Raw genomic sequence first — 27,822 nt, 5'->3', positions numbered from 1 at the left:
AGCCTCCCAAAGTGCTGGGATTATAGGCTGAGCCACCGTGCTTGGCCAAAACATTCATTCTAGGATGTTGGCACTGGAAAGGGCCACGAAATCATCAACTTCAATACCTTTATTTTACAGAAGACGAAACCGCAATCCAGAGATGTTAAAACGTCAGGACTCACGGCAACTTGGTCTAAGAGCCAGGGCATTAACCATTATTTTAACAGCTTTGTAACTTTATCAGATAAGAAAAATATTTGGTTGTCTAGTTTCTAATCATATTTCTTTTAATTTCTTACCATAATGTGTTGCTGCCACTGAGTTCAGACTCTGTTTTTATTCTCACTCTTACCCCCTTCCCTTACCCTATACCTGTGCCTGTAGCAGGGCCCCTTCTGAGGGAACTCTTTCCGGCCCTAGTACCTGGGGTCCTTCCTCTGTCTTTCTGCCACCTCATCCACAAGCAGAGTTTATTCAATTTCAAATATAGAGAGGGCACAAAGGACATTGTGATTCATGTTATCAAGTTTCCTTCCTTCAGAACAGGTGTCTGAGCTGTGCTACTGGAAGCCAAAAAAGGGCAGCTCCCAGGACGGCAGGATTAGGGCAGGCTCCTGTGTTATCTGCTATATTACTGGGCACCCGGGTCACCTCACACTCACATACTGTCGCGTGTCCACAGCAAGCCAAGACCCCGGATTTCCCCCATGGCATCCATGATCGTGTTTCTGTGGCCACGTGTTCTGTGCAAAAACAGGGAGGGGGCAATTGACAGGATGGTCCAGTTTGGCTGACTTCCCTCAGTTTGCACTACTTTTGGTGGGGACAGCCCACGTCAGGAAGCCTTTCTGGTTTTCTGTCATTTTCTAGCTGAGGTCCAGGATGAAGTAGTCTCCACTATGTTGTCTCTAGTCCTCCTACCCAAGGAAAAGGAAGTTCAGCTTCCAGAGACTAAATTGTTACCCCAGATTAGAAAAAAAAAAAAAAATCCACTGATGTAAAAGTAATGAGAATAGTGAGAAAATTGAGAACAACAGTTAAAATGTAATCTGTCACGGAATTAGAGAAAAAAAAGTTGCCTCAAAATGAATAGCAGGACAGAAAAGATATGGATTTCAAGAGAGAAAATTCTAAGCCTTTGTAAGAGTGGTTAAGACCATTTGCATCAGAATTCCACGGGATGCTTGTTAAAAATAAAGATGCCAGAGCTCCATCCTGGACCTACAGAATCAGGCTCTCTGGGGGTAAAAATATGAATTTTCAGTGACTCTCCAGGTGGTTCTCATGCCCATTGAAGTTTGAGAATAGTTGCCTTAGGTTTATTTTATAAACAAATTTTATGGGACATTTTCTGAGAGGTCGTTATAAATCTCAGCTCTGATTTATTGCGCACTCCCTAACGTCTGCACGTGTGCCCGCATGCACGTGCACACATGCGCACACACGCGCACACACTATTATAAGTTTCTAATGAGATTGAGGGGACTGGGGGAGGAGCACTAATTTAAATCTTTATGTGTGGTTTCTAGACCTCAAGATCCCAACCCTCCCCCTCTCCCCTACCCTATCTTCTCCCTTTAAAATGTCTTTTATGCACAAAATGCTCCCCGCTTCGGGTTTTCTGGCCACAAGGGAAATTCCCAGGTGCAAGTACATTCAGTCCTCAGCCTCAGGAAAGACTCTGATGTGGATCTTTGAAGACGGAGGAACTTAAATATGAAAGGATCCATCAGGTGCCAATAGAGTCGAGTGAGGGTCCCACAGGGGAATTTGTTTCCAACATAAATACTAATAATATAGTAATTGTGAAGCCAAGATTTCCAGTGTGTTGAGCGCTCTGATGAGTTCTGGTCCTGCTCTTTCATGGGGTCTCAGGTTGGGCAAGTCAGGCACATATGGGAAAGCAATGATTGGGGAATTTGAGCTAAACATGAATTCTTTTCCCTCCTTCATCCCTGACAATTTTGGTTCCAGACCTCATCTTCATTAACCCTGCAGCAGGAGACCTTCCCGCGGGTGGTCCTACACACCTATAAAATTTAGAACACTAGAGACGTGGGAAGGCGACAGATCAAAATGCCAGTGTTCATTCCTTAGATACCTAATAGCCTAATATGGCTTAAATGTGGTTCGTTCTTCAGGATTTAGCTCAAATGACTAATTCTATAGGAAGTACCTACCATATTACAAATAATATTATTATACTGTTAGTTGTATATTGATTAATATTACAATCATATGAATGATAGGAATTCAGACATATAATATGCTAGTTTTAATATGCTAGTGGTATTATTATGCTGTCTATGACAATATTACTATTATCAAGTTAAGATAATATTAGCTGAATATTAACAGCTATAATAATAATAACCAACTGAACACTTACATTGTGTTTAGGCTTCCACAAGTATTTTCTCATTTAATGCTTACCACGGGGACTCTTGGTGCTCTGACTTGGCATTATCAGGAAATGGAGTTTCGCCCAGGCAGTAACTCGTGAGGCAGTGATTTGATTCTTGAGTCCATTTTCTTTAATTAGCAGGTCACCCTCCTTAAACTCTGGGGTTTAGACCATGGTCAGCTCTTTAGCCGGAACACTTGATCACATTCTGCCTTTTCTATTTCTTTTCTTTTCTTTTCTTTTTTTTTTTTTTTTGAGACAGAGTCTCACTCTGTCACTCAGGCTGGAGTGCAGTAGTGCGATCATAGCTCCCTGCAGCCTTGAACTCCTGACTCAAGTGATCCTTCCACTTCAGCCCCCTGAGTACCGAGGACTATAGGAGTGCACCATCACACCAGGCTAATTAAAAAAAAATATTTTTATCCGGGCTACGTGGTGGTTCAGCCTGTAATCCCACACCTTTGGGAGGCTGAGGTGAGTGGACTGCCTGAGTCCTCGGGTTCGAGACCTGCCTGGGCAGCGAGACCTCATCTCTACGATAAATCAAAAAATCAGCCGGGCGTGGTAGCACATGCCTGTAATTCCAGTTACTCTGAAGGCTGAGGCAGAAGGATCGCCGGAGCCCAGCAGGCGAGGCTGTGGTGGCTGGGAGCAGCCACTGCACTCCAGTCTGGGCGACCGAGTGAGACTCCAACTTAAAAAAAAAAAAAAAAATTTTTTTTTTTTTTTGTAGAGATGGGAGTCTTGCCCAGGCTGATCTCAAACACCTGGCCTCCAGTGGTCCTCTCCCCTCAACCTCCCAAAGTGCAGGGATTACAGGTGTTGAGTCACCACGCCTTGCCTCTGCCTTTTCCTTAGTGATGGATGAGTTACCCACTCCCAGAGGGCAGGGTCCAGTTTATCTCTGAAAGCCTCAGAACCCTAAGCCCCATACCTTGAATGTACTCATAAGTGCTGTTCAAATGTCTGTCTGAGTCAAAATTCCACACTCTAAAGCAGGACAGATTTGCTGATGACAGTGGCAGCCCATCTCCTCCTGCACAGGTTCCAGGATAGGTGCTGATTATTTACAACTTATTTCTGCTGACAGCAGAAGGTCATTCCTGGATGACTTTCACGCTCATGTCATCCAGCAAGGACCAAGGCGATTATTACCCAAACACTTGCAGTACGTCAATCAGATTTCAAATGAGTTCCAATGAGCTATACAATAATAATGAGAATAATGATCATTGAATACTTACTGTGTGCCAAGAGGAATAACTTACCCAAAGTCACCCAACTAGTGAGTAACAGAATTTGGATTGGAAATCCAGTCGCATTCCAATGTCTGTGCCTTTAATAGTTTTTCTGTTTTTCCCTATTCGAATTAACTTATTTTTCCTTCTCTTTCTTCTTTCTTTCTTTCCAAACATATTTGTTGAATGCTTCTTCTGTACTAAGCCTGTGTTGGATACATGATGTAAAGATGGCCAAGCAAGACGTAGTCCTTGTCCTAACAGAGTATTGGGAAAGTCAGAAGATGAAAGTCAGATGATGAAAGAAACAATTTTAAGATCTGGTGGTGAGTGCTGTGATAGAATGTACAGTACCATGAGAGCAAATGTACATGAAGCCAGGTTCCTGGGTACCTGGGTGTCCCCTCATCAAGTGCAGTTGAATTCTCACAGCAAACCTCTGAGCTGTGGTGTCAGTAACCCCATTTGTACGTGAAGATGCTGAGTTTTAGAGAGGTCGGTACTCTTGCTCAAGGCCACACAGACAAATGGCAGGTTTACTATTCAAACCTCTGTCTGTAAAACCCACAACTGGTGCTTCCTTCACTAGACCACATCACCAGAGACTAATAAAAAGTTATGCTTAAATGCAATGGCTGCCTTTCTCTGTGGTGGGCAATGTGGTTTCTACTAAATAAAATGGCGCTAATTTTTTTTTTCTATCCAAGCCCTCATCTCCCCACACACTTCAGGAGAAAAAAATAAAGTCCCAAATTTCTCTGTTTTAGTGAGTGTCCCTGTGAGAGACACAGAGGAAACCCTTAAGATAATCAGCAGACCCCTTATAGTAATTTCAAGTTGTAATGGGCTTTGCTAGGAACATGATTTCTTTTTTTTATTTTTTTGAGTTGGAGTCTCACTCTGTCGCCCAGACTGGAGTGCAGTGGCATGCTCCCGGCCACCGCAGCCTCGACCTGCTGGGCTCCAGCGATCCTCCCGCCTCAGCCTTCCAAGTAGCTGGAAATACAGGCGCGCGCTACCACACCTGGCTAATTTTTGATTTTTTTTGTAGAGATGAGGTCTCGCCAAGTTGCCCGGGCGGGTCTCAAATCCGCGGGCTCAGGCAATTCACTCACCTCAGCCTCCCAAAGTATGGGATTACAGGCTGAGCCGCTGAGCCCGGCAGAACATGATTTCTTAGTTCATACTTAACTGCATTTGAAACCTGCCCTATCTTGGATTAGTTGTAGGAATCAGACACTTCATTTTGGCTGTGATGAGTTGTTCAAGGACTAGTACTGAATACTAGCAATACAAAAAGTGGCCAAAGTACGTAATTACTGGTACAAAATCAACCATGTGAGGCTCCAAGTGGCACTCAGCCTGAACTGTTGACTTGCTCGAAGTTCTGCGGCATTTAATCTGTTGCTGGTCCTATCTATCGTCTATCTATAATCTATCTACCTATCTGTCTGTCTATCTATCTATCTCTGTCTGTCAGGGTCTCACTGTGTTGCCCAGGTTGGATGCAGTGGCACCACTACAGTTCACCAGCCTCGACCTTCTGAGCTCAAGTGATCCTTCATCTCTGTCTCTGCCTCTGCCTCCCAAGTAGCTGAAACTACAGGCACACACCATCACACCTGGCTAATTTTTATTTTTATTTTTTGTAGAAACGAGGTCTCACTATGTTGCCTAGACTGGTCTCAAACTCCTAGGCTCAAGCAGTCTTCCTGCTTTGGCCTCCCAAAGTGCTGGGATTACAGCTGTGAGCCACCACTCCTGGCCTAAATTTCCTTTTTTAAATTTTATTATTATTATTATTTTCGAGTTGGAGTCTCACTCTGTCGCCCAGACTGGAGTGTAGTGGCCGCTCCCAGCCACCGCAGCCTCGACCTGCTGGGCTCCAGCGATCCTTCCGCCTCAGCCTTCCAAGAAGCTGGAACTTCGGGTGCGCGCTACCACACCCGGCTAATTTTTTGATTTATTGTAGAGATGAGGTCTCACCAAGTTGCCCAGGCGGGTCTCGAACCCACGGGTTCAGGCAATCCACTCACCTCAGCCTCCCAAGGCATGGGATTACAGGCTGAGCTACAGCCTGGCTTTCCTTTTTTTAAAAAACAAAAAAACAAGCAAACAAAAAACATAATAGCATCAGAGGAAGGATAGGAGGGTTCCCTGCTTTGAGAATACTGCGTCTACCCTGGAAGAAGAGATGAAGGAGGTTCAGAAGTGATATTCTCTTTAAAGGGCAAATGGAAAACCTCCACTTCTTCCCACATGCTGTTTACAGGGGTTCAGTACTGTTTTTGAAACACTGTTGCAACAACCAACAGAGTAGCCTCAGAGTTTCTAAAGAAAGTTTGTGCTTCTTGATCAAAATGAGCATCTCTGCTCTTGTAGAAGAGAAGTTGTATGTGTTTTCAGAGCATTGGGGTTCCATAATTATCTCAGATTCTTCTGGGTTTCTGAGGTATAAGGCTGCAGTAGTTTCAGAGAGTCCAGCAAAGGTTTTCCCCAGTACATTTCTGCTGAAGTCCAGCTCTCTTTCACTTAAGGACTGCGATATTCTAAAGGCACTCTTGGAACACAGTACTCGTTCTGAATGGCATCCTGCATTTTCGTTGGTGTCTGATCGCGTTTTAAAAACTGTTCCTGCGAGCAGTGTTTGGACATGAGACAACTAATTCCCTGCATCATGTGTGGATTTCCAGAACAACGCCAGAGGGGCTAAGAACACTCTTTCTCTGTTGACTACACAAAAAATGTATTTAACATTTGCCCAGGGCCAGAATTTTATCTCTTTCAGTGTATTAAAAATGCTGTCCTGGAGAGCTGGTATTAAAGGAAGGGCGTTTAATTAGACAAGTGCTTTTGAAATCGTCTTTTGAGTTCTGAGATAGCACTAAAGCATAAAAGGCCCCAGCTGGCACAGACCCTAATCACCTGAAAGCAAAATTTAAACAGAATATTCTGGTTTCCCTCTCCCCTTCCCGAAACCTCTTCTCCTCCACAACTTTCTTATTAAAGTTCAGCAGTCGTTGGCTACTGTGGTAGCTTGCTAATACATCTTGCCAAAGCAAATTTCATCTTCATCTGACCAGAACTCCAAGCAAGTCCAAACTCAGGAGACCTAAGCCGCCATTTATTCTTTTTTTGATACTCAATAAAAGGATTTAAATATTTTGATACTTTAAAAAAAGAAGGCCATGATATTCTGTGTAAGAAAACGATGACCCTGAGCAAGACTATCTACAGTTTCTTGTGATAGATTACGTGTTGTGAAGAAGCTAAACCAGGGGCTTGTTAGTTTTACACAATATAAAACTAGGGATATGGGGCAACCCCTTTGGGCCCCTCCCACTGTGGGAGCTTTTCTATCCTCAATAAATCCTGCTTTTTCACTTGAAAAAAATTAAATAAATAATAATAAAAATTAAAAAAATAAAACTAGGGATATGCAGGACCATTCTACAAGTAAAAAGTTATAAACAGGTGGCCCACAGGCTAGACAGAGCCCATAAATGTGTTTTGTTTGGCCTACGTAGAATGTTCATAGCATTTAAAGTTATTTCCAGCATTTTAAAATGGAGAAAACATTATCTGAAAGAAAACACAGAAGAACATCTTTATGACCTTGGGTTAGATTTCTTAGATAGAATACCAAAATCATGATCCATGAAAGAGAGGAAAAGAAGATAAGCTGAACTTCAAGAAAACTAAAAGCTTATGTTTCTGAAACTGCTAAGAGAATTCGAAGACAAGTTACAGATTGGAAGAAAATATTTGAAAATCTCATATCTGGTGAAGAACATTGCATACAGATTATATTAAGAACTGTCAAAACCAGTAATAAGAAAATAAATAACCCAATAAAAAATAGGCAGAAGATTTAAATGAACACTTTGCCAAAGAAGACAGAGAAATAGCAAATAAGCCCATCAAAAGATGCTAAACTAAATTAGTCATCCATTAACTGAATGCAAATTAAAACCACAACGAGATACTATTATACAGGTATTAGAATGGCCAACATTAAAAAGACTGACCATATCAAGTCTTAGCAAACATGTAGAACAATGGAACTCTCATACACTGCTTTAGAAGAGAAGAAAAGTTGAGAAAGCTTATATAATCTGCAACTGCTAAAATCACCGGGCTCAAAAATTGAGCAGAGCATTCACCAACATGACACTCAGCTCTTGGATGAAGATTTTCTTTATGCTGGGACTCTCTGTTGACCTGACTCCTCTGTCCCAGACTCCTGTTTAAGCTTCCGGAATACCTGTTTGCTTTACTAGGCCCTCTGGCAAGTCTCCTAGGATGCCCTGGATTTTGGCATATGGAGTCCAGGAATCCCTGTACTGATCTGGAGAATAATTATGATCCTTCCAGTCACACAGGCCCAGATTAGAACTTCCCTTGTTTTGAGATTTGTGCCTTCTGTGCATGGCTCAGTTGCTTCGTCAGATATGGAGGCACCCTAGAATGGGGTCATTGTGTCCTCATAGGCTGACATAGACCATTCCTTCGAAGCTCAGGTTGGTCTAGACAACAGGCTAGCAGCACACCAAGTGACTGAAAACTCCCTCCCACCCTGGTGTGCTGTCTATCTCTCTATAAACGAATTGAATATACCCTTTCCTCAAGGGACCTCTCTCTATTCACCCAGACAGATTCTAATTTTCTCCTGGGTTTCTCTTTCCAGAGAGTCTCTGGCCTCTGCCATCTTCAAGTACTCACATCTTATGGCGTATACCTTCAAATTCCTATGTCCTTCTTTTTCTTTTTTTTTTTAATCAGTTAGATTTACAAGGTTGTCTACAGGGAAATTTCCCATCATTTTGAAAATTAGAGCTCCATAGTAATCTCAGTCTTCTTTAAGCATCTGTCTCCATCTAAAAGCAGGCTTCTTCAGTAGAAGGTTTTCCTCGAGATTGCAAAATCTTTGACTTTCTGTTTGCATTAAAAGAAGCAAAAATGCTGTGTATCTGTAGAAACCTGTGCTATTTCTGCAAATGAAAACTGAATAACTGCACAAAGCTTGGAGAGTGGAAATGGAAAGGATCAAATTTAGAAGAATAATTCACATTATTATTATTATTATTATTGAGAATAGCTCTTCTTTGGGGTGAGTGTTGGGTGGCTGGCACAGGCATGCTTGAGTATACCCCCTTCCACATTTGTGGTGGGACAAAAGAATGGTGTAACTAAAGTTAAAAAAATTGTAAGAACATATATACAGAATCGGATATGATGGTTTTAAATGAATCACTAGTGGTAGGTAAACCATATTTTCTAAAAGAGCTGCCAGTTATCACTATCTGAAACATATCTGGAACTCCTCTTTTTTTTTTTCCTACCTTTTATAAAACCTCCATTGACTTATTTTGACTACCCTCAAGATTGAAAAAAATCTTTTTTCTTTTGGAGTTTGACTTTGGGGACTCTTCTGGGTTGAACAGTGTCCCCCAAATTCATGTCCATTCAGAAACTCAGAATGTGATCTTAATGGAAATAGGGTTTTTCGTCTATGTCATTAGGTAAGATGAGCTCATACTAGATTAAGGTGGGGCCTAAATCCATTATGACTGGTGTCCTCATAAGAAGTGGGGAAGAGACACAGAAACAGAGACATCCAGGGAGAATACCATGTATTGACGAAGGCAGAGATTGGAGCGATGTGTCTGCAGACCAAGGAATGTCAAACACTTCTGGCAACCACTAGATTTAGGAAGAGGCAAGGAGGAATCTTCTCCAAGAGCCTTCAGAGAGAGAAAGCACGGCCTTGACAGTGCCTTGATTTTGGACGTCTAACCTCCAGAATTGTGAGATGATGCATTTTTGTTTCTTAAACCACCCACTGTGTGATACCTTGTTCCGGCAGCCCTAGGAAACTCATGCAGAAAATAAATTGGATGACTGAAAGAATATTCAAACCAGGTAATTCTGCCTCTAGTAACCATCAACATCATTATCATCTATGGTTAATCTAATATGACTGATTCTATCTTTTAGATTTCAAGCCAAACTTAAATGACACCACTAATAATGGCCGCCTCTGGTGCCGAGTCCACTCCATCAGGCGCTTTTTACTCTTTTCACTGATCCTCAGAAAACCGTAGCATGACATTTTATCTCGATTTTCCAAGAGAAAGAACTTGAGATGATAAACAAAGAAACTTGCCTATGGTCATGCAGCTGATAACGGTCAGAATTCAAATTTGTTCCTGTTTCACTATACCACACTGCCTCTCCGTGTCCGAAGACGGCTTCCAAAAGTGTTTGAGCAATAGACATATCTCTGAACTAATTGTCCCATGCCCCGAGGTGACGGATTTGCAGAACAGCTCTCTTGAGTAGCAAGTTCTGGTATTTTTGTTTAAAAGATTCCCTGTCATTAATTTGCAACCACACCTTGTCTATATCACGTGGGATTCTTTGCCTGCCTAACTTATATTTTAACTCCCCCGGAAGGGACTGAGACTTTTCCATCTTGTGCAGAGTTGAAAAAGCTGTCAACACTTAGTAAATAATCAGTACTTAAGCCAGCACAGTGATCCCTACAAATTATGACCCTCAGGCTCTGAAGATGAAGAAAATGTTTAGTCGTGCAATTTTCCACTCTTCTAATAATCTTAATAGTGTGGATCATGTTAGTCCTAGTTTAACATTATAATCCAAACAACATTTGACTCTGAATGCAAAAAAGACTTGGGAGTCATTCTTGCCAGTATATTCGGAGACAACTCATGATAGCTGGCTGAACTGTTTTGACCTTTCCAGCATTTGCAAACTGGCTGGGCATTTTGTCCCTCCTCTGCCTACATGGCATTTACCACGCACATAATCACAGAACAATTGTAACATTTTTATGTTTTTCTTCTTCTTCTTCCTTTTTTGATCTTGTTGGGAAGGACCAGCTCAGCCTTGGGGGTTAGGTAGACTGTGGACCAGTTTGCATGGTTGTTGCCACTCTAGTTAGAATGAAGTTGAGCTTGAGAATGTCTCTCTCTCTCCTGTTCAGCTCTGACTCTTTATTATTCTGCGTCCCAAATCAAAGAAAGGTCACCTCACCCGGATGGGATTATTTTCAAAGTGTCCGTGGGACTTTGCGTATCCCTTTTTCGATGTGTGAGTTTGTCAGGATGAGTTCTGACCTGGTGTTTATTCCAGGGCACTGAAGGAGGATGGCCTATGTTTGGTTTTGAGGATCATTGCTGGGTTGAATCTAATCTTAAAAGTTCCCAAGTATTAAGTGTATTGTCTAAGAAACGTTTCTAGACTCTGTACTAGATTTCATGCCTTCTGTTAAACTCTTTCTTTTTATAAAATCAAATCTTTGGCTTTTTTCTTCAAATTTTCCTTACTATAAAATCAATTACATCGATTCTTTCTTTTCAATGTCAATTTCATTATCCCATGTTTTGTCCCACTTTGTACTCAAGATGGTTTAATAATGAGATGCTCTCAAAGTAACATTCAAAATTATTGTTCTGTTATTCACGGCCCATAGCTACCCTCAATTCCCTCCCAACTTGTTCATTCATCCATCTATATCTACTCATCCATCCATCCAAGCTTCCATCCAACAAAATTCATAACAAGTGCCAGATACTGCCCTTTGTGCTGAGAACAGAGTGTGATACGGACAGGCCTGGTTTCTCTCCTCAGAGGGTTTAATGCATGGTGGTAAAACGGAACACTACACTTGACTGTGGAGTATCAACAAGCTCTATGAGCAGGATGTACAAGGTGCTATGACAGAACACAGAAGGGACATGGAACTCAGATGCTGAAGTCCAAGGACACTTTGAGGAGGAAGTGATATCTAGGCTGAAATATGACCTATTAATAGGAGTTAGCCCAGTGAAAGTGGAAAAGATGGGATACCATGCGTGAAACCAGGGGGTAAGACAACATAACACACTGGGGGATTGAAAGAAGCTCAACATAGATGGAGGATCCAGTGGGGGAAGAGATGGAGCTGGAAAGGTAGGGATTAGAGGAAAGGAACAGGGGCCATAACCTGCTGGACTTGAAAGCCTGGCAAGTTAGGAATTCCTTCTAAGGTCAGTGAAGGACCACAGTAAGATTTTAAGCAAGGGAGGAAACTGATAAGATTTGCCTTTGAAAAACATCACTCTTGTTGCCTTGAGGACAGTGGATCAGAAGACTGCAAGATAAAGAGACTAGAAACCCAGCCAGAAGCCGGGCTCGGTGGCTCAGCCTGTAATCCCGCACCTTTGGGAGGCTGAGGTGAGTGGATTGCCTGAGTCCGCGGGTTCAAGACCTGCCTGGTCAGCGAGACATCATCTTTACAATAAATCAAAAAATCAGCCGGGCGTGGTAGCGCGTGCCTGTAATTCCGGATACTCAGAAGGCTGAGGCGGAAGGATCGCTGGAGCCCAGCAGGTCGAGGCTGCGGTGGCCGGGAGCGGCCACTGCACTCCAGTCTGGGTGACAGAGTGAGACTCCAACTCAAAAAAAAAAAGAAACCCAGCCAGAAGCTACAATTCATACAAGAGATGATTGTATGAGACAGAAACATGACCGACAGGATAAGAGATGTGGACAGATTAGGGATATTTAAATGTCAGTCTGGCCCCACATAGGTCCCATGATTGTGTTCGGTTCATACATTTCCCTGCCAAGCAAGCCTTGCTCCTATCCATGGATTCAAGATCACTGTGGGCCACTAGTGACCCTCAGCACCCAGAACCTATATGAATGCCTGCAAGATTGTTTATTCTGTTCCCCTTATATCATCAAGATAACTGGTTTACAATGCCAGTTCCTGCTTCCATAGTATCTTTGTCTTCTCAAGTGGATGGCAAGCAAGAAACAGAAGCCATGTCAGTACATCTTTATGTCCCCTCCCCTTGGAACTTCCCACTTCATCTTGGGCAAAGTGAATGTGCCATGAATATCTTTCCTGTTGATCAATGGTGCTCTTGCTCTACTTCTAAAAATTCTCCAGGTGGTTCTCTTCCAGCTCTCATCTTAAATAACTCAACCAATCAATCAGTCTAGGCATTCATTCATTCATTTGCTCACACTTCTATTCATTCACTCGATCTAAAATTATTTATTAAGTGCCCATTATATCCTAGATACTACTCTAGAGTCAAGTCTCTGCTTTTTACTAAACTGCCTATTTCATTTTGGGTACCATGTTTCCCAACACAGAGACAAACTCTGCTCTTGTTTGCCATATAAAATGAGGATTGAGTGTACTGAAAATGTTTTTCTGCTATAAGCCACACCTTACTTAGCACATAGTACCCAGATGAGCTGTCTTATGCATGGGAACAAAGGTGTAGAACGGTTCCTTTGGCTTTCTAGGTGGAGTGCTGGCTTCTGTAGTTGGCAAATGTCTTGCCAAAGAGACCCAAACCTTGTTATTTGAATGTCTACTAGACTGAGTTCTGTCCTGTTTTTTAAACAGTTCCTGATACTGACCCAGTAGAAACTGAATTAAATAGTGACAAGATACTCCAAATGTGTGATTCAGCAGCATGTGAGTTCTAATGCAGAGATCTTTGTGTAAAGAAATATCTTGGCTCTTGCCCCTACTGTCTCCTAGCTCTCAGTTCTCCCCATCACCCAGCACTACCCCCTACCAGGAGTGGGCACTGGACCTAACTGCAGTTTGGGAGAGAAGCTTTTGAGTTCCAGGATTCTTCTGCGCTTGCTTTAAGTGATTTTTATGCTCACATCGCATCAAAGCCCCTTTCTGGCAAACAAATTGCCATATAAGATTAAAAAATAATTTGGGGGGCAGGATTTCTACCAGGAATTGAACAAGCAATGTACTGTCCTAAGCTGGTTCCAAATTCCTAATGCATCTGCTTTGTACAGTTCTCATTTCATAAAACTACAATTCCTCGTTTGTCTGAGTTCCTTCTGCTTGTATGCTGAAGGAGTCACACCCCTTTATTTCTGGCCCTAAAGGCACCTTCCCGAGATTGGGAAAACCTCCCAAATAAGAACTCACAGAAGCCCTAATTAGTGCAGTTGTTGCAAGCACCCTCCTTCAACATTTAGCAAGCTATCCCGTTGCTTTTCCTGATCAGGGAAGAAGTAAAATTGTTGCCTACACCAGTCAATCTCCTGACGCAGGCTCTCAAGCCCCGCCCCCTGTTCCTGCCAGAGCCACCATCTTGAATTCAGACACTTTTTCTATCAATAGTTTTTCTCTTGAAACTCCTCACTTGAACAGATATGGCCACACAGCGTATGTCGATGTTTCACTTGTTTGTTTAATTATTTTCATCTGAAGGTGCATCATGATTCATTCAGTGGTTCAGTCTGCAGAACTGTCTAAGGTCAACAGGCTGTTGTGTTGGGCCTTGATTAGTCTAATTATGATCATAGACCATTTGCCTGATTTGCTTATGCCTAGTTTAAACTTATGTATTTCTTGATTTTTTTTTTGACACTGGATCTCTATAGCATTAGGTCATTTAATTTGCAAGTAATAAAATCCTAACCTAAACTGGCTTAAATAAAAAGGGAATTCATTGACTTATGTAAGCAGGGTTAGATTCAGCTGGATTCAGAGTCAGAGGGATTATCAGGACTCAGTTTCTCTCCATTTCTTGGCTCTGCCTTCTTTTAGTGTCTTAAGTTTCAAGTTTCATGGGCAGTAGATGTAGCAGTTGGCAACAGTAGCAGCACATACTCTAATTTTCAAGTCCTGTCAAAAAAGTGAGTTTCTGGCCAGGCTCAGTGGCTCAGCCTGTAATCCAGCACTTTGGGAGGCCGAGGCGAGTGGATTGCCTAAGTCTATGGGTTCAAGACCCACCCAGGCCACTTGGCGAGACCTCATCTCTGTAATAAATCAAATATTAGCCAGGCGTGGTAGTGTGTGCCTGTAGTTCCAACTACTTGGAAGCCTGATTGGAAGGATTGCCAGATCCCAGCAGGATGAGGCTGCGGTGGCCGGGAGCGTGCCACTACACTCCAGTCTGGGGTACAGAGTGAGACTCCCACTCAAAAAAAAAAAAAAAAAGTGAGTTTCCATACCCAGGATGTTCAACAAAATCCTGAGCTACCATTGGACATAATTTTTTTTCACATCCCCATCTCTGAACCAATCACTGTGGCAAAGCACTGGGAGTCAGGCCAGGGCAGTCAGGCAAAAAGCCCTAAATACAACAAAACAGAAGAGACACCCACTTCAGCTGCCTTTTTTCTCCAAAGTCATGTAGGGAGCTACAATTACCTTTTTGCTTTCCTTTACCCACCATGGGACCCAAGTTTGTTTTGAAGGGTGAAGTGACTCTGTGAAATCATTGAAAACTCAGTTTCCAGGGTTGAATGAGCCACATTCTTATATGGGTATAACAATTTTACATTCCTCGGTATTACTTTGTTTTACTGTTTTGTTATTGTGGCATTGTTTAATTCAATTTTTATCTTCACATTTCACTCTAGTTTTCTTTCCATTTTATGCCATCTTTTAAAATGATATATTCTAGAGTGCCTTTTTAAAATTCTTCTTTTAAAAAGTTAATATGGGCTGGACTCGGTGGCTCAGCCTGTTATCCCCGCATTTTGGGAGGCCGAGGCAAGTGGATTGCCTGAGCCTGCGGGTTTGAGACCAGCCTGGGCAACTTGGCAAGACCTTGTCTCTAAAATAAATCAAAAATTAGCCAGGCATGGTAGCGTGCACCTGTAGTTCCAGTTATTTGGAAGGCTAAGGCAGAAGGATCGCTGGAGCCCAGTGGGTGATGCTGGGGTGGCTGTGAGTATACCATGGCACTCCAACCTGGGCAATAGAGTGAGACTGCAACTCAAAACAACAAAAAAAAGTTAATATGTCATTTTGGGTGCCATTTATAGAAGCTGAACAAATGAATGGGACATATTAGGTTTGATGGTTTTATAACATTTATATAATTCAACTGTTAAAAGAGATTGGCTAGTAGTATCTTAAATGTGATTTTTTTGTTTGTTTGTTTGTTTGTTTGACTTGAAGATAAGCAAGAAATAGGATACAAAATCTTATAATTGTTTAAGAAAATTGGTTTGGCCAAGGTACTTTTGGTCAGACTCAACAAAACTGACTAAAATGCCCATTTTCCATTTCTTTGCTTTCCTAATCTTTACCTGCCAAGCCAGGAGGACACCAAGGCCTATCTATGGAAATTATTCTTTTTTTTTTTTTTACATATTTTTTATTTTAAAACTGTGGGGTACAGTTAATGGTTAGGTATACAAATATGCATCATTCAGTCACCCTTGTTGATAAGGGATGTCCCCCCGTCCCCAGACAGATATTGACTACCGTTAATCCCACCACACTTGCCCTCCCTGTCCCCCCCAATAGATTCCCACTACTGTCAGAAATTATTCTTAATGTTATCTGTAGGTCAAAAATTCCAGCTACCTCACACACATGAAATTTAAGAGTGAACAAACTCTGGCTACTTCTGTTATTATTACTATAATTATTATTACTAGATATGCAAATCATATTATAATTAATATTAATAATTATACTAATTATGGCTACTCATTATTGAATACTTACTATGTGTTAGTGACCTTATTTCCTCAAGAACCCTATGAGATAGTTATGATAAGTCCCACTTCAGAAGAAACCAAGGCTAAGAAGGAGCTGAGCAACTCACAAAGTTCAACAAAGCTGAATGTTCATAACCTAGTAAATTACAAACCTTGGGACTTCAATCCAAATCTGTTTAATTTCAAAGTTTGTTGTTTAAGGTCCTGCTAACTGACAGAATTAGGCTGTAGGTCTATGGAAATAACATTGCTATGGGAAGTCTTTTTCCTTGGCCTTGACTGATTAACTCCGCAGAAGGGCTTCACTTACATTGTATATAATGTGTCCATGATCATTCTTTTGGGAACTGGACGCCAGTTTTGTGCATCAGACAGATCTGATGTTGCTGTTTCTCACATTTAGACCGTTCATTATCTGTCAGCACTTACACAGCTAAGCCATCTGTCATTTTCACGACTTGTTCATTACTTAGTCATGTTTAGGAAAGAAAAGATTAAGAATATCAATTAAAATAAGTTGGAAATGATTGTAGAGTTCATAAAAGCTACATATCCCTAAACTGTGTCTTTGGAGAAAAGAAGAGCTGCATCAACCCATTTCTGGATTTTAGCATATTGATAAGAACAGGAACCCTGCATTAACAATAGGCTTAAAGTCTGGAAAGGCTCTTCGATGAGAGTAGCATTTTCTCAAACTGCCTTAAGCGAGAGGGAAAAGTTTTGGCTAACATAATTGAAAAGTTCGGGTGTAGGTAGCTTCAGGCACAGCTGGATCTAGGGTCTCAAATAATGTCATCAGACATCTGTCTCTTCATCTTTCACCTTTGATTTCCTCTCTTGGTTTAGTATTCAAGGAGGTTCTCCCTCTGGGTAATACAATGACCACAAGCAGCAATGTACTTCCTATCAATCAGCGTTTAAACCTAGCAGACACACGGCATTTCTTTCGCAATAGGTCTAGCAAAAATTCCAGGAATAACACTTAATGTCTTGGTTTAGGTCACACTCCCACATTCTGAATCAATCACTGAAAATGGGGGAGAGAACTGACCAGGCCTGAGTTGTGTGCTTTCCTCTGGAGCACAGAAGTGGGGTAGACCTTCCCCCTCGCCAGAATCAGAAATGCTGGAAATGTGGAGGAAAAAAATCGTTTTCCAAAAGCAAGACAAGAAGAAGAGGGGTCCAAAGAATAAACCAACCAAACAAACAAAAAGACCGGGTGTCCCCCATACTTCCTCTAGAACGCAATGTCCCCATCTGGAAATACAGCCAACTCCAGAACGCTGTGGTTCCTGGGCTCCCCCTGATGAAACAGGAGCAGGCGGAGAAAGGTTGGAATGTAGGATTCCGCCCAGGCATTGGTTGGAGTAACCAGGAAGGGCTCTGGGGTTCTAGTAGTCCAGTAGGCCTGGAGGCTACAGTAACTTCCACGAGAGTGTGTCTTGTGTGGAGGGCAGTGAGGTGGGCTGTGAGACGGCAGGATCAGGCCTGAGGAAAAACAGGTAGGTTTTCAAACATCCATTTGGAGTGATTATTAAAGAAGCCTCTTGGAACACTTCTAAGGCCAGCACTGTGCTACACCCCGCTGGGCAACACTCTCAAGATGTGACACCGGGAAATAACACCTGCTGTTACTAGTGACTAGAAAACAAGGATGAAATGGCTAACTATGTCAAAAAAAATACAGAACTGTCAGGAACAAGAGTGATGTAGGTGACACTATGTTAATTAGAGGTCTCCTGGAAGGGTATGAATTCATATATTTTGCAGAAATCACTTTTTCATCAGTTAGGTAATAAAATATTTTAAAACTCCATGTTTGTTTTTTGTTTTTTAGTTGGAGTCTCACTCTGTTGCCCAGGCTGGAGTGCAGTGGCACGCTCATGGCCACTGTACCCTTGACTTGCTGGGCTCAGGCAATCTTTCCACCTCAGCCTTCCAAGTAGCTGGAACTACAGGCATGTGCCACCATGCCCAGCTTGTGGTTTTTGTTTTAACATTTTTAATAAAAAAAGAAAGATCAGCCCCCCTCATCTTGTCTTCCCAATGGTAGAAATTGATACTCACTTCAGGAGTGAAATCTGATACAGAAAGCCAAGAAACCTTTGGTTGAGAGCAGGGAATCCTGGGTAGATATCACTAGGTAATAGAATAAATTACAGGCTACTCAGGAAAATTAAACAGAGGGTCTCAGCTAGAAAGAGAAACCTGAGTTGTGGAGAAGTACTAGAAGTAAAGCACTTACAGAGCAAGTAAAAATTCTTATGGCTTTTCTAAACTCAGAAATGTAATTCCATTTGATACTCAAGAAAAACTCTTGTTGCCTTCAAATTAAAAAAAAAATAAAGAGGAAAAAATGTAAAAAACACCCCATTTTCTGGTTTCCTGCTCTGTGATTAGTGCCCGAGAGCTGGGCTCTCAGGGCTAACTGATGCCACCTGGATTGAGTGACTGCCCGTGGCTGTGGCCCGCCCTCAGCGGCACGAAGGCCGCACCTCCTCCATCCTGAAGCGGATGCCGGCCCAAGCAACAGCCTTGTGCCTGTCAAAATGTAAGCTAAGTATGGCATATGGGATTAGAGAGGGATCACAGAACCTGAGACGTTTCCAAGAAAAATGAATAATACAAGGCTAGGTCTTGGATGGTCTGCATCTCATTAATCCCCCCTTTCCACAGTGGTAGGCGGGCTGCCGGGGATGTGGGCCGCAGATGGGAAGCACACTTTCCTGGGGTTTGGTTCTATTCTCCAGGCTCCTCCTAGGCACCAGAAGCATTCACTTCCTGGCAGAAGCAGGGATTTGGAGTGCCGATGTCCAATTCTCTCTTTGGACCGCTTGGACAGCTGGCCAGGTCCTGGAATATCTGAGAGGGCCAGTGGGGTCCCGCTGTTAAGATAGGGTTTGCTGGCCCAGGCTTCCAGGCCTACCTCTTCACCTCTGGATCGCTGGTGTAACCCCCCACTGACCTCTCCTTTCTTGATTCTCCTGCCTCCAGCCCATCCCAAACATTGTGGATTCATCATCCCAAACCACCATTTAAAGTGGTGAGCTCTGTCTCAAGTCAGCAAGGCGTCCTTTTGGTTTCCAGGAGAGCATCTGAAAACTTCCATCTCAGCCAGGCCAGTGTCCCATCCCCAATAGTCTTCAAACACTCCCCTCTTGCCTCCCCCAAAATTTTTGCCAGTCTCTTCCCCCAACCTGGAAAGCTCCTTTGCAATAACACTTCACTACCCACTCCCTATTCCACATCCCCAACCCCGCCTTCCCTGTCCAGACATTCCCTCTCTCAGGGAAATTCTTCAATCGATTGTTTATATCATACACGACCTGCACTACTCTGTGGGCGATTGCATCCTACTTTGTGTTTTTCTTTCTGGCACATTCGTGTTCACCTATGTTGATGAGACTATCAACTCCTTCCTCTTGTATCTCCCAAAGGGATGAACTCATAGGGCCTTAATAATTCTTTGTTGACTATATGAATGCATAACCAAGGGGTACTGGATAGCACTAAAAACATTCTTGTCATTGGAATAAATCACAGGTTAGAAAAATTACTACCTACCGCAGCCTCGCTATTTCTAAATCTGAATTGGATCTATTAGTAGGTCAGCATACCCTTCCAACCACTTTTCTAATCTGCAGCAAGAAGAGATATTGGAAATATCTTTAGAATTTTCCTAATGTTTGTCCTCTGCTTAGAAACCGATGGCGATTTCCTCTTGGCAGTCACGTAAATTCGAAATGGCTCCCCTGACTTCTCTGGTCCCATGTGTTTTGCTTTTCTCTGCTCCCAGCAAACTTATTTGTCTGGCTTCTACCTCATCCTACTTCCTGGTTCCTACCTCAATTTCAGGGAGGGCTCATCAGACAGACATTGTGGCTTCCCTCCCTCAGTCAAATGGCTGCTTTCCCTGCCTCCCGGGCACAGAGAGCTAGGGCCTTCTGAAGTTTTATCTTTAAGAGTCATGTAAAAGCGCCTCTTAAGCTGGAGTACCAAAAGGGGAAAAAAACAGAAATCTGATTTACCATTCAGTGCCTGTGACTTGTTGAGATTTAAAAAAATAAACAAAAGCAGGCATATTTAAAGCATTAAAGACACATCAATTACTTCCAGCTTGTGCATTTCCTTTTGAACTCACTTCTTATGAATGTTACTGTCTCCCTGCTCCTGAGCTTCTTTGTCCTCTTCTGGGTTCTGAGCTCACCCTTCAAGGGAATCTTTTCTGGGGAACAGGAAGTCAGGAAAAGTGTGACGGTCCCTGAGCGGAGCTGGTGCCCTGATGGCTCAGTACGTACTTCCTGTCATTCCCTTCCCATTGAACAAGCTGGTGCCCACCAGCAGGGCAGGGCCAAGGGTGGATGGAGCATTCTGCCTTTCTTGGTGGCTGACCCCTCTAATGGCAGTCCTTGATTCACAGTTGAAGGGGCCGAAAGCCCAGAAAGAGTATGATGCTGGTGACAGCAGTTCATAAGAATGAGCAGAGGCCGAAACACGTTCCCAGGCCTCACTTTTACTCTTGGCTATCTCTTGTTTTAAAATCTGATTTCATGCCTGTAATCCCCCAGCACTTTGGGAGGCTGAGGAGAGAGGATTGCTTGAGCCCAGGGGTTCGAGACCAGCCTGGGCAACTTAGCAAGACCTCATCTTTACACACAATTAAAAAATTACCTGGGCGTGGTGCTGTGGGTTTGTAGTCTCAGCTACTTGAGAGGCTGAGGCAGAAGGATCGTCTGAGCCCAGGAGGGTTGAGGTGGTGGTGAGTTGTGATCATGCCACTGTACTCCAGTGTGGGCAACGGAGTGACATCCTGACTTTGCTTGGAGTCACCTCCAAGATGGAGCAAAGTATTTTGGGATTTTTGGGCGAGTAGGGTCAAGACTTCAGGTGTGACTAAGCCCAGACAATGCTGAGGTCAAGGGCTGGATTCTATGAACTTCCCTGGCACTTTGGTCTCATGCTCAAGATGGTGCTTATTGTGGGCAGTTTCAGCTCTATTGAGAGGACAGAAAAGCTCCCACAGTGGGAGGGGACCAGAGGGGGTTGCCCAGAACATTATTGTTATAAGGATCTGAGAAGCTAGCCTTCCTTAGTGAAAAAACTAGGGCCCCACAAGTTTATGTAAAATCCTTCTTGCATGTTCTTTTCCCTTTTTTTTGAGTTGGAGTCTCACTCCATCGCCCAGCCTGGAGTGCAGTGGCATGGTCACGGCCACCTTAGTGTTGATCTGCTGGGCTCAGGCGATCCTTCTGCCTCAGTTCCAAGCAGCCGGAACTACAGGTGTGCGCTACCACACCCAGCTAATTTTTATTTTATTTATGGTAGAGATGAGGTCTCGCCAAGTTGCGTAGGCTGGTCTTGAACCCATAGGCTCAGGTAATCCCCTCACCTCAGACTCCTCACCCTGAATTGTACCCCACATCTTTTAATTTTAAAAGATTATATATTTTTCTCATAGATATAAAAATGGAACTGCCATTTGACCCTGCAATTGAAAAACTGGGCATCTGCACAAAGGAAAATAAATTATTATATAAAATATTTGTTGCAAACACTATTCAGGCTTGAGCCACCACACCCGGCCTGCACATTCTTATTCATTAATTCATTCACTCTGTAAGGATTTATTTAATGCTTACTGTGTGCACGGCAGAGGGTCCAAGGTCTCGGTGCATCTATAACAGAGCTGGAACCAGAACTCAGGGATTCACATTCCTGACCCAGTATTGTTTTGACCACAAACTGTATTAAGCCAGCATGTTTATTCATGTCGTGACCAGAACATCTATTGAGCACCTACTAAATGCCAGGCGTTATATGTGGATGTTTGACATAATGACTTTACTCCATTTTTATGCCATCCTGAAAGCTAGGTGTTAATGTCTCTTTTTTATGATGAGGAAACAGGCCCAGAGAAATTGAGGGAAATCTGTGTTGGGGTCCTGCAGTTAGTAAGTGGCAGAGTTAGGATGAGTTGGAGGTCCAGCTAAGTGCAAAATCCGGGTTGGCTCTTTTCATTAGGGTACATTTGTTTCTCAGTGGCTCCCAAGACTCCACATGCCCCTCAAGGGACTCCCCTCCTTTGTACATGAAGTGCCCCTACTTGGCACACCCTCCTTTTTTCTTCCCTACCTTTGCATTCGCACTTGTCTCTCTGGCCTCACATCTTGATTAACTCATACTCCAGAAATGTTTAGAGATGATGAAATCTGACCACCGAGGTTTAGCTGAGCCAAGCTTGCTGTTCAAAGAGCCCTCCTTCCTTCAAATGCCTTTTATTTTGTCAGATTTTACTGACAAGCCCAGGTCAGACTGGTCAACAGTACCACTACATAAATGTTTGTCACTGGCCCTTAGAAAAAGAATGCAGAACTTGACCTGTCTTCTTTTCTCTTTTCTGGAATAAATTGCTACTTGCCTGGGGGATGGTTATTTGCTATGATGCAGCCGAGTCAGAGAACACTGAATAATCAGATATTCCAATGAATAGAGTTACATTTCATGGATCAGAAGCTTTCAAGGAATTAGAATGAAATACACTTAACACAAATACTGTGCTAAGCATAGTGTAATGTTCTTGCTGGCTTGTGCTGCTGATCCTGTGAGCACCAATTATCACTTAACAGGAGTTGAAGTGTTACAGAAAGGGCACTGGAAATCAGGTAACTTTACCACTAAACTGCAAAGTGATTTTGGTCACTCAACCTTCCAGTTTGGAGTGCTGTTTCTTTCTCTGTCATAAAAACATTGATCATATTCAGTCTGGAATATGTGTGCCATCATTCCCACACCTGGGCCCATATCAGGCATCACTAATCAATCGTGACACAATTTCCTTTCATTTCTGACAGCCTCAGAATCCTTCTAAACCAAGTGTCCCTCAATGGACTGGAGTAGGCACATGAAATGAAATCTATTTGCTGTCATTGAACTAAATGATCTCTAGGGTCTCAGTTTTTATGAGCTGCTTGAGGGCAAGTGCATTCTGGGTAGAAAGTTGGGTGGTGGATAGTTTGCAGTATTATCAAGTACTAATTATTTTACCATTCAACTGAGGGGTTTTTTTGTTTTGTTTTTTGGTTTTTTTTCCACCTGTGTCTTCAATCTACATGTGGGGCTATGTGACTACTGAAAATTATGACAAGAATTATATCTACAATCCTGGTGGCTAAATCCAAGTGGATGGTCACGAGAGAGGTCTGTTCGGCTTGTCTCTTTGTCTAAATCAGCCTACCTGTTAACGTCTCTTGGAAACTGTTCTAATAGAAACAGGCAGAGGTAATAAAGCCCACCTCTGAGTTCCCTCTGCCCACAGGACAGGGCTAGGATGTGTCATTCTGTGTTATGGCTAGTGGGATGGGATATACAAATGTCCTGGTGGATTATCAACTCCTTGCAGTCAGGGAGGAGGCTTGAGTTATCTTTTGAATTCATAGTCTGATTCTACAACTAACAGACTGATGAGTTACTTAACCTTTCTCTGCTGGGTTTTTAATTTATAAAACAGGAGAATAATACTAGTATATACTTCAGGGGTTGCCATGTACATCAAATGATATCTTGATGCAAGCGCTTTAAAAAAACCCTGGAATGTTGTTGTTGTTGTTGTTATAAAATCCTGTCCTCACACATTGCCTTATGAACAATAGATGCTAATGCATGTTGACTGAGTTAGTTTTCAAATGACCATCTGAGGTGAGTGTCTACCTTTGGAGTCACTGATTTAAGAAACAGCAGGGAAACGAATCTGACAGGACCTGTCCACAAGACTGGGGGGAACTGAACAGGGCAGAGTTAGTACAAAGGGTCTGGATCTACCCTTCTCTAAGGCCACAAGAAACCAATTCAAGGGAGTCACGTGGCAGAGGAGAAAGCTCTAGTAAGCTTCTTGGTCTTAGGAGGGATTTTTAAATTTTTTTTCACTAGCGTCTTCCACTTTTGGAAGCATATTCTCAAATCATAAAAAATACTTTTGTGAGAGCACATTTTGATTTCATTGTGTCCTCAAACAAACTTAGGACTCAAGCTCAAGGCAGTATCACTCCTATATGATTAATGAGGCGAGGCTGAGGCCCAGAAAGGTTATGTAACTTGCCGAAGGGCACACAGCTTGTGAGAGGCAGAGCCTGGGCTCAGACTTCAGGCTCCATCGTCTCCCATCTCCCCCACCCTCCTTCTTTCCTGTCCTCTCCAGGAACATATTTCCATTCTGGGTTTCCCAGCAGCTTTTTCTAAACAGCACCAAGAAAAAGCAATTTTATTAATGCATTGATATAAACAATGAGTTGATGAGGAACTTTTATCTTCCCCAAATCCTCCAACCGTAAGTCAAATGTCAGATTTATTTTGTGGCTATGAGAAACCATAATGTGAAAATGAGCAAAAATATTCCCACAAAAGGAGTCTGCAAAGCATGCCTGGGCGTGACTGTTGAAAAAGAGGACAGGAACAGCATCTAATGCTTAATGAAACGTCTGAAGGACAGAGCCGGTCTTTTATTTGAAACACGATCTTCATTTTGCTGCCAAACAAAATAAAATGAGTATGAAACAGGCACAAACCATTGCTGGATGTGTTGGACATTGTGAAACCAAGAGTATTTATGTTGCTCTTAAAAAGAAAAAGGAATATGTATGTTCTACATAGATCGGACTTTTAGTTTTCTTCTCCATTATGGAGATCAGTTTGAAAAGGACCATTATCAATTCATTCCTTAATCCTCCTGGAGACCAGGGCATAAGGTGGGTCCAATTTCCTCAGTTGTGTCTCCACCATGACCAAAAATGAGTAAACCTGGGTTAGCATGTTTGCACACTTGAGAGGCCCAACTGTCTGCATGTCATAACTTCTGCTGATTAAGCTCATCTGGCCCCAAGGGGAGCCACAGGCTGTTGAAGCCAACGAGATCCCTTAAAGAGTTCTATTTCACAGAGAAGAGGATTTCAGATGGTTCAGATACTCGAGTGGAGGAGAAAATGGAGACTGGGACTAAATTAGCTTTACTGGTCCATGCTCAAAATGAGCACTCAGACAAAAAAGGTGGAGAGAAGAGAGAGAAATGGAGGAGCTACACAAAGTTAGTCTTAGTCTGTTCAGGCTGCTATAACAAAGTACCTTAGACTGGGTAATTTATAAATAATAGACATTTATGGCTCATAGTTTTAGAGGCCGGGAAGTCCAAAATCAAGGTGCCAGCAGATTGGGTGTCTGATGAGGGCTCTTTGCATCATAGATGGTGTCTTTTTGTGGTGTTCTCACATGGTCCCATCTCTTAATAATATCACATTGGTGATTAAGTTTCAACATAAGAATTTTGGGGGGATGCATTCTGACCATAGAAAAGGGTAATGAAGGCACAAGAAGATATGAGAAGGATCACATAGATCTTGAAAAATACAAACCCCAGACTCCAGCTCCGGTCCATGAGCTCTGGCTGGACTTCTTGTCATAAAATGCCATAGGATGTCTTGGCAGAGAGTTGGCACTCTGTCTGTGGGAAAAATTGTTGATGAAATAACCCTTCTTCTTTCTTAGGCTACTTGGAGTGGATTTTTCTTCTTTATATCCATAGGAGTTTTGACTGGCATCATGTAGCTTTCTTCAGCTGACTGGTGGCTGGTTCTAATGGTCAGGCAAGTGTTCTTAACTGGGGCTTATGGAAGTCTCCTTACTCTTCACGTTGCAAGCAACCTCTTATGTATATATGAATGTCCGTTCTTTTTTTTTTCTAGGGAGAGTGTTTGCCCATAGGTCTTTTCCCTTTCTTCCCTCAAAATGGAAAAATCTGTGCCTTAGAGGAAACTTAAGATTCTCTGCTCCAACTCATCACTCACTCAACCCCATGAAGGAAGAGTTTTGCAAAGCTCATGGTGAGTTTTCATGAGATAAGGAAGATAGTAAATGCTCTGTGTGGGAATCCTGACTCTTTTGGTTTGTCTCCTGTGTATCCTCTCTCACTTGGTGAGAGAAGATTAATAGTGGCTGAAACTGTTAGTACTAGGCTATTTCCTGCTTGGGATGAAGTGTTATCTTATTTGAGAAGAGGTGTACCTTTTAGGCCTTCCTACCCCAGGCAAAATGAATTCCCACAGATACACAGGTCTGAGCATTGCAGGTCAGGGGATGGACCAAAAGCCTCAGGGTTGGTGGGGGTGGGGGGTGGGAGGGTCAAGTCTTCCTTTGTCAAGTCTCCTTATCTGACCCTTATTCGTGGTAGCTTTTTAGCAGGGGAAAATGTGGAGGTCAACTTTCCATCTGATCTCTCACTGCCTCTCAATAGAATAGTTTAGTGTTTTTAAAATGTATCATCCTTTGTGATCACCCACACACAAACACACAGTGGTAAACTCTCAGAAAATTAGTTTTCTTTTTTTTTTTGAGTTGGAGTCTCAATCTGTCGCCCAGACTGGAGTGCAGTGGCGCTCCCAGCCACCACAGCCTCGACCTGCTGGGCTCCGGCGATCCTTCCACCTCACCACCTCAGCCTTCCAAGTAGCCGGAATTACAGGCATGCGCTACCACGCCTGGCTGATTTTTTGATTTATTGTAGAGATGAGGTCTTGCTGCCCAGGCGGGTCTCGAACCCGCGGGCTCAGGCAATCCACTCACCTCAGCCTCCCAAAGGCGTGGGATTACAGGCTGAGCCACCGAGCCCGGCTGAAAATTAGTTTTCATAGAAGGCTTCCAAATATTTGATTGGCACTAGTTGATAAAGATCTAGGCAATTTAATATTCTATTTTAGTTTCAAAATTTGGGAAAATAATTCCATGAGGCAACTCGATGATTTTTGTCTCTTTTTAACATCTAATTAAAATATTAACACAAAACATTTATTGAGCTTTTTTTTTTTTTTGACCTAGAGTCTCACTCTGTCATCCAGGTTGGAGTGCAGTGGCATGATCATGGCTCACCCTAGCCTCAATCTCCTAGGCTCAAGGTGTCCTTCTGCCTCAGTCTTCTGAGTAGCTGTGACTATAGGAACATGCCACCACACCTAGCTAATTTGTTGATTTTTTTGTAGAGACGATGCCTTGCTGTATTGCCTGAGCTCAAATGCCTGAGCTCAAGCAGTCCTCCCCCCTCAGCCTCCCAAAGTTCTGGGATTATGGGTGTGAGCCACCACACCTGGCCTTGAGCAGTTTTTTTTTTTTTAATGCCAGGAACTAAATCAGTGTGTTCCGTGCATTTTCATTTAATCTCCCAGTCACTCCCAAGAGATTGGATATTTTTATTATCCCCATTTATAGATTAGGAAGCCAAGCCTTGGTGAAATAAAAAAAATATCCAAGGTAATCTGATAGGTATCTTACTAGAAACTTCAATTACCAAACTGCCATTGATTTGCTTCATGCTATAATAGGAAGTGTGTGGTATATGAATGGAATCACATATGTGAGGATATTTGAATTTAATTTTCATTTCTCTCATAGTTAGAAAGATCAATTCTCAGACTCTACACCCACCAAATAAGGTACACTGATATCTGTCTCCTATCACTCTCTTCATGTTCCCCCAAAGACAAAAAAAAAAAAAAAATATTCAGCTTAGTTTTTTATATTTTAGATTCTTAGAGGTCAGCAATACCTTTTGAACTTTGTAGAAAAGAAAATCCAGATTTGTTACTCTCTATTGAGCAAGCAAATGGAAGAAATTAAAGTTTCAATTACACTCTTTCCTCTTCTCAATTT

Source organism: Carlito syrichta, unplaced genomic scaffold (assembly GCF_000164805.1).
Source record: "Carlito syrichta isolate Samal-C Ts95f unplaced genomic scaffold, Tarsius_syrichta-2.0.1 Scaffold313211, whole genome shotgun sequence".
Lineage (NCBI taxonomy): Eukaryota > Metazoa > Chordata > Mammalia > Primates > Tarsiidae > Carlito > Carlito syrichta.
The sequence above is the reverse complement of the archived record's forward strand: the minus strand, read 5'-3'. Positions refer to the sequence as shown.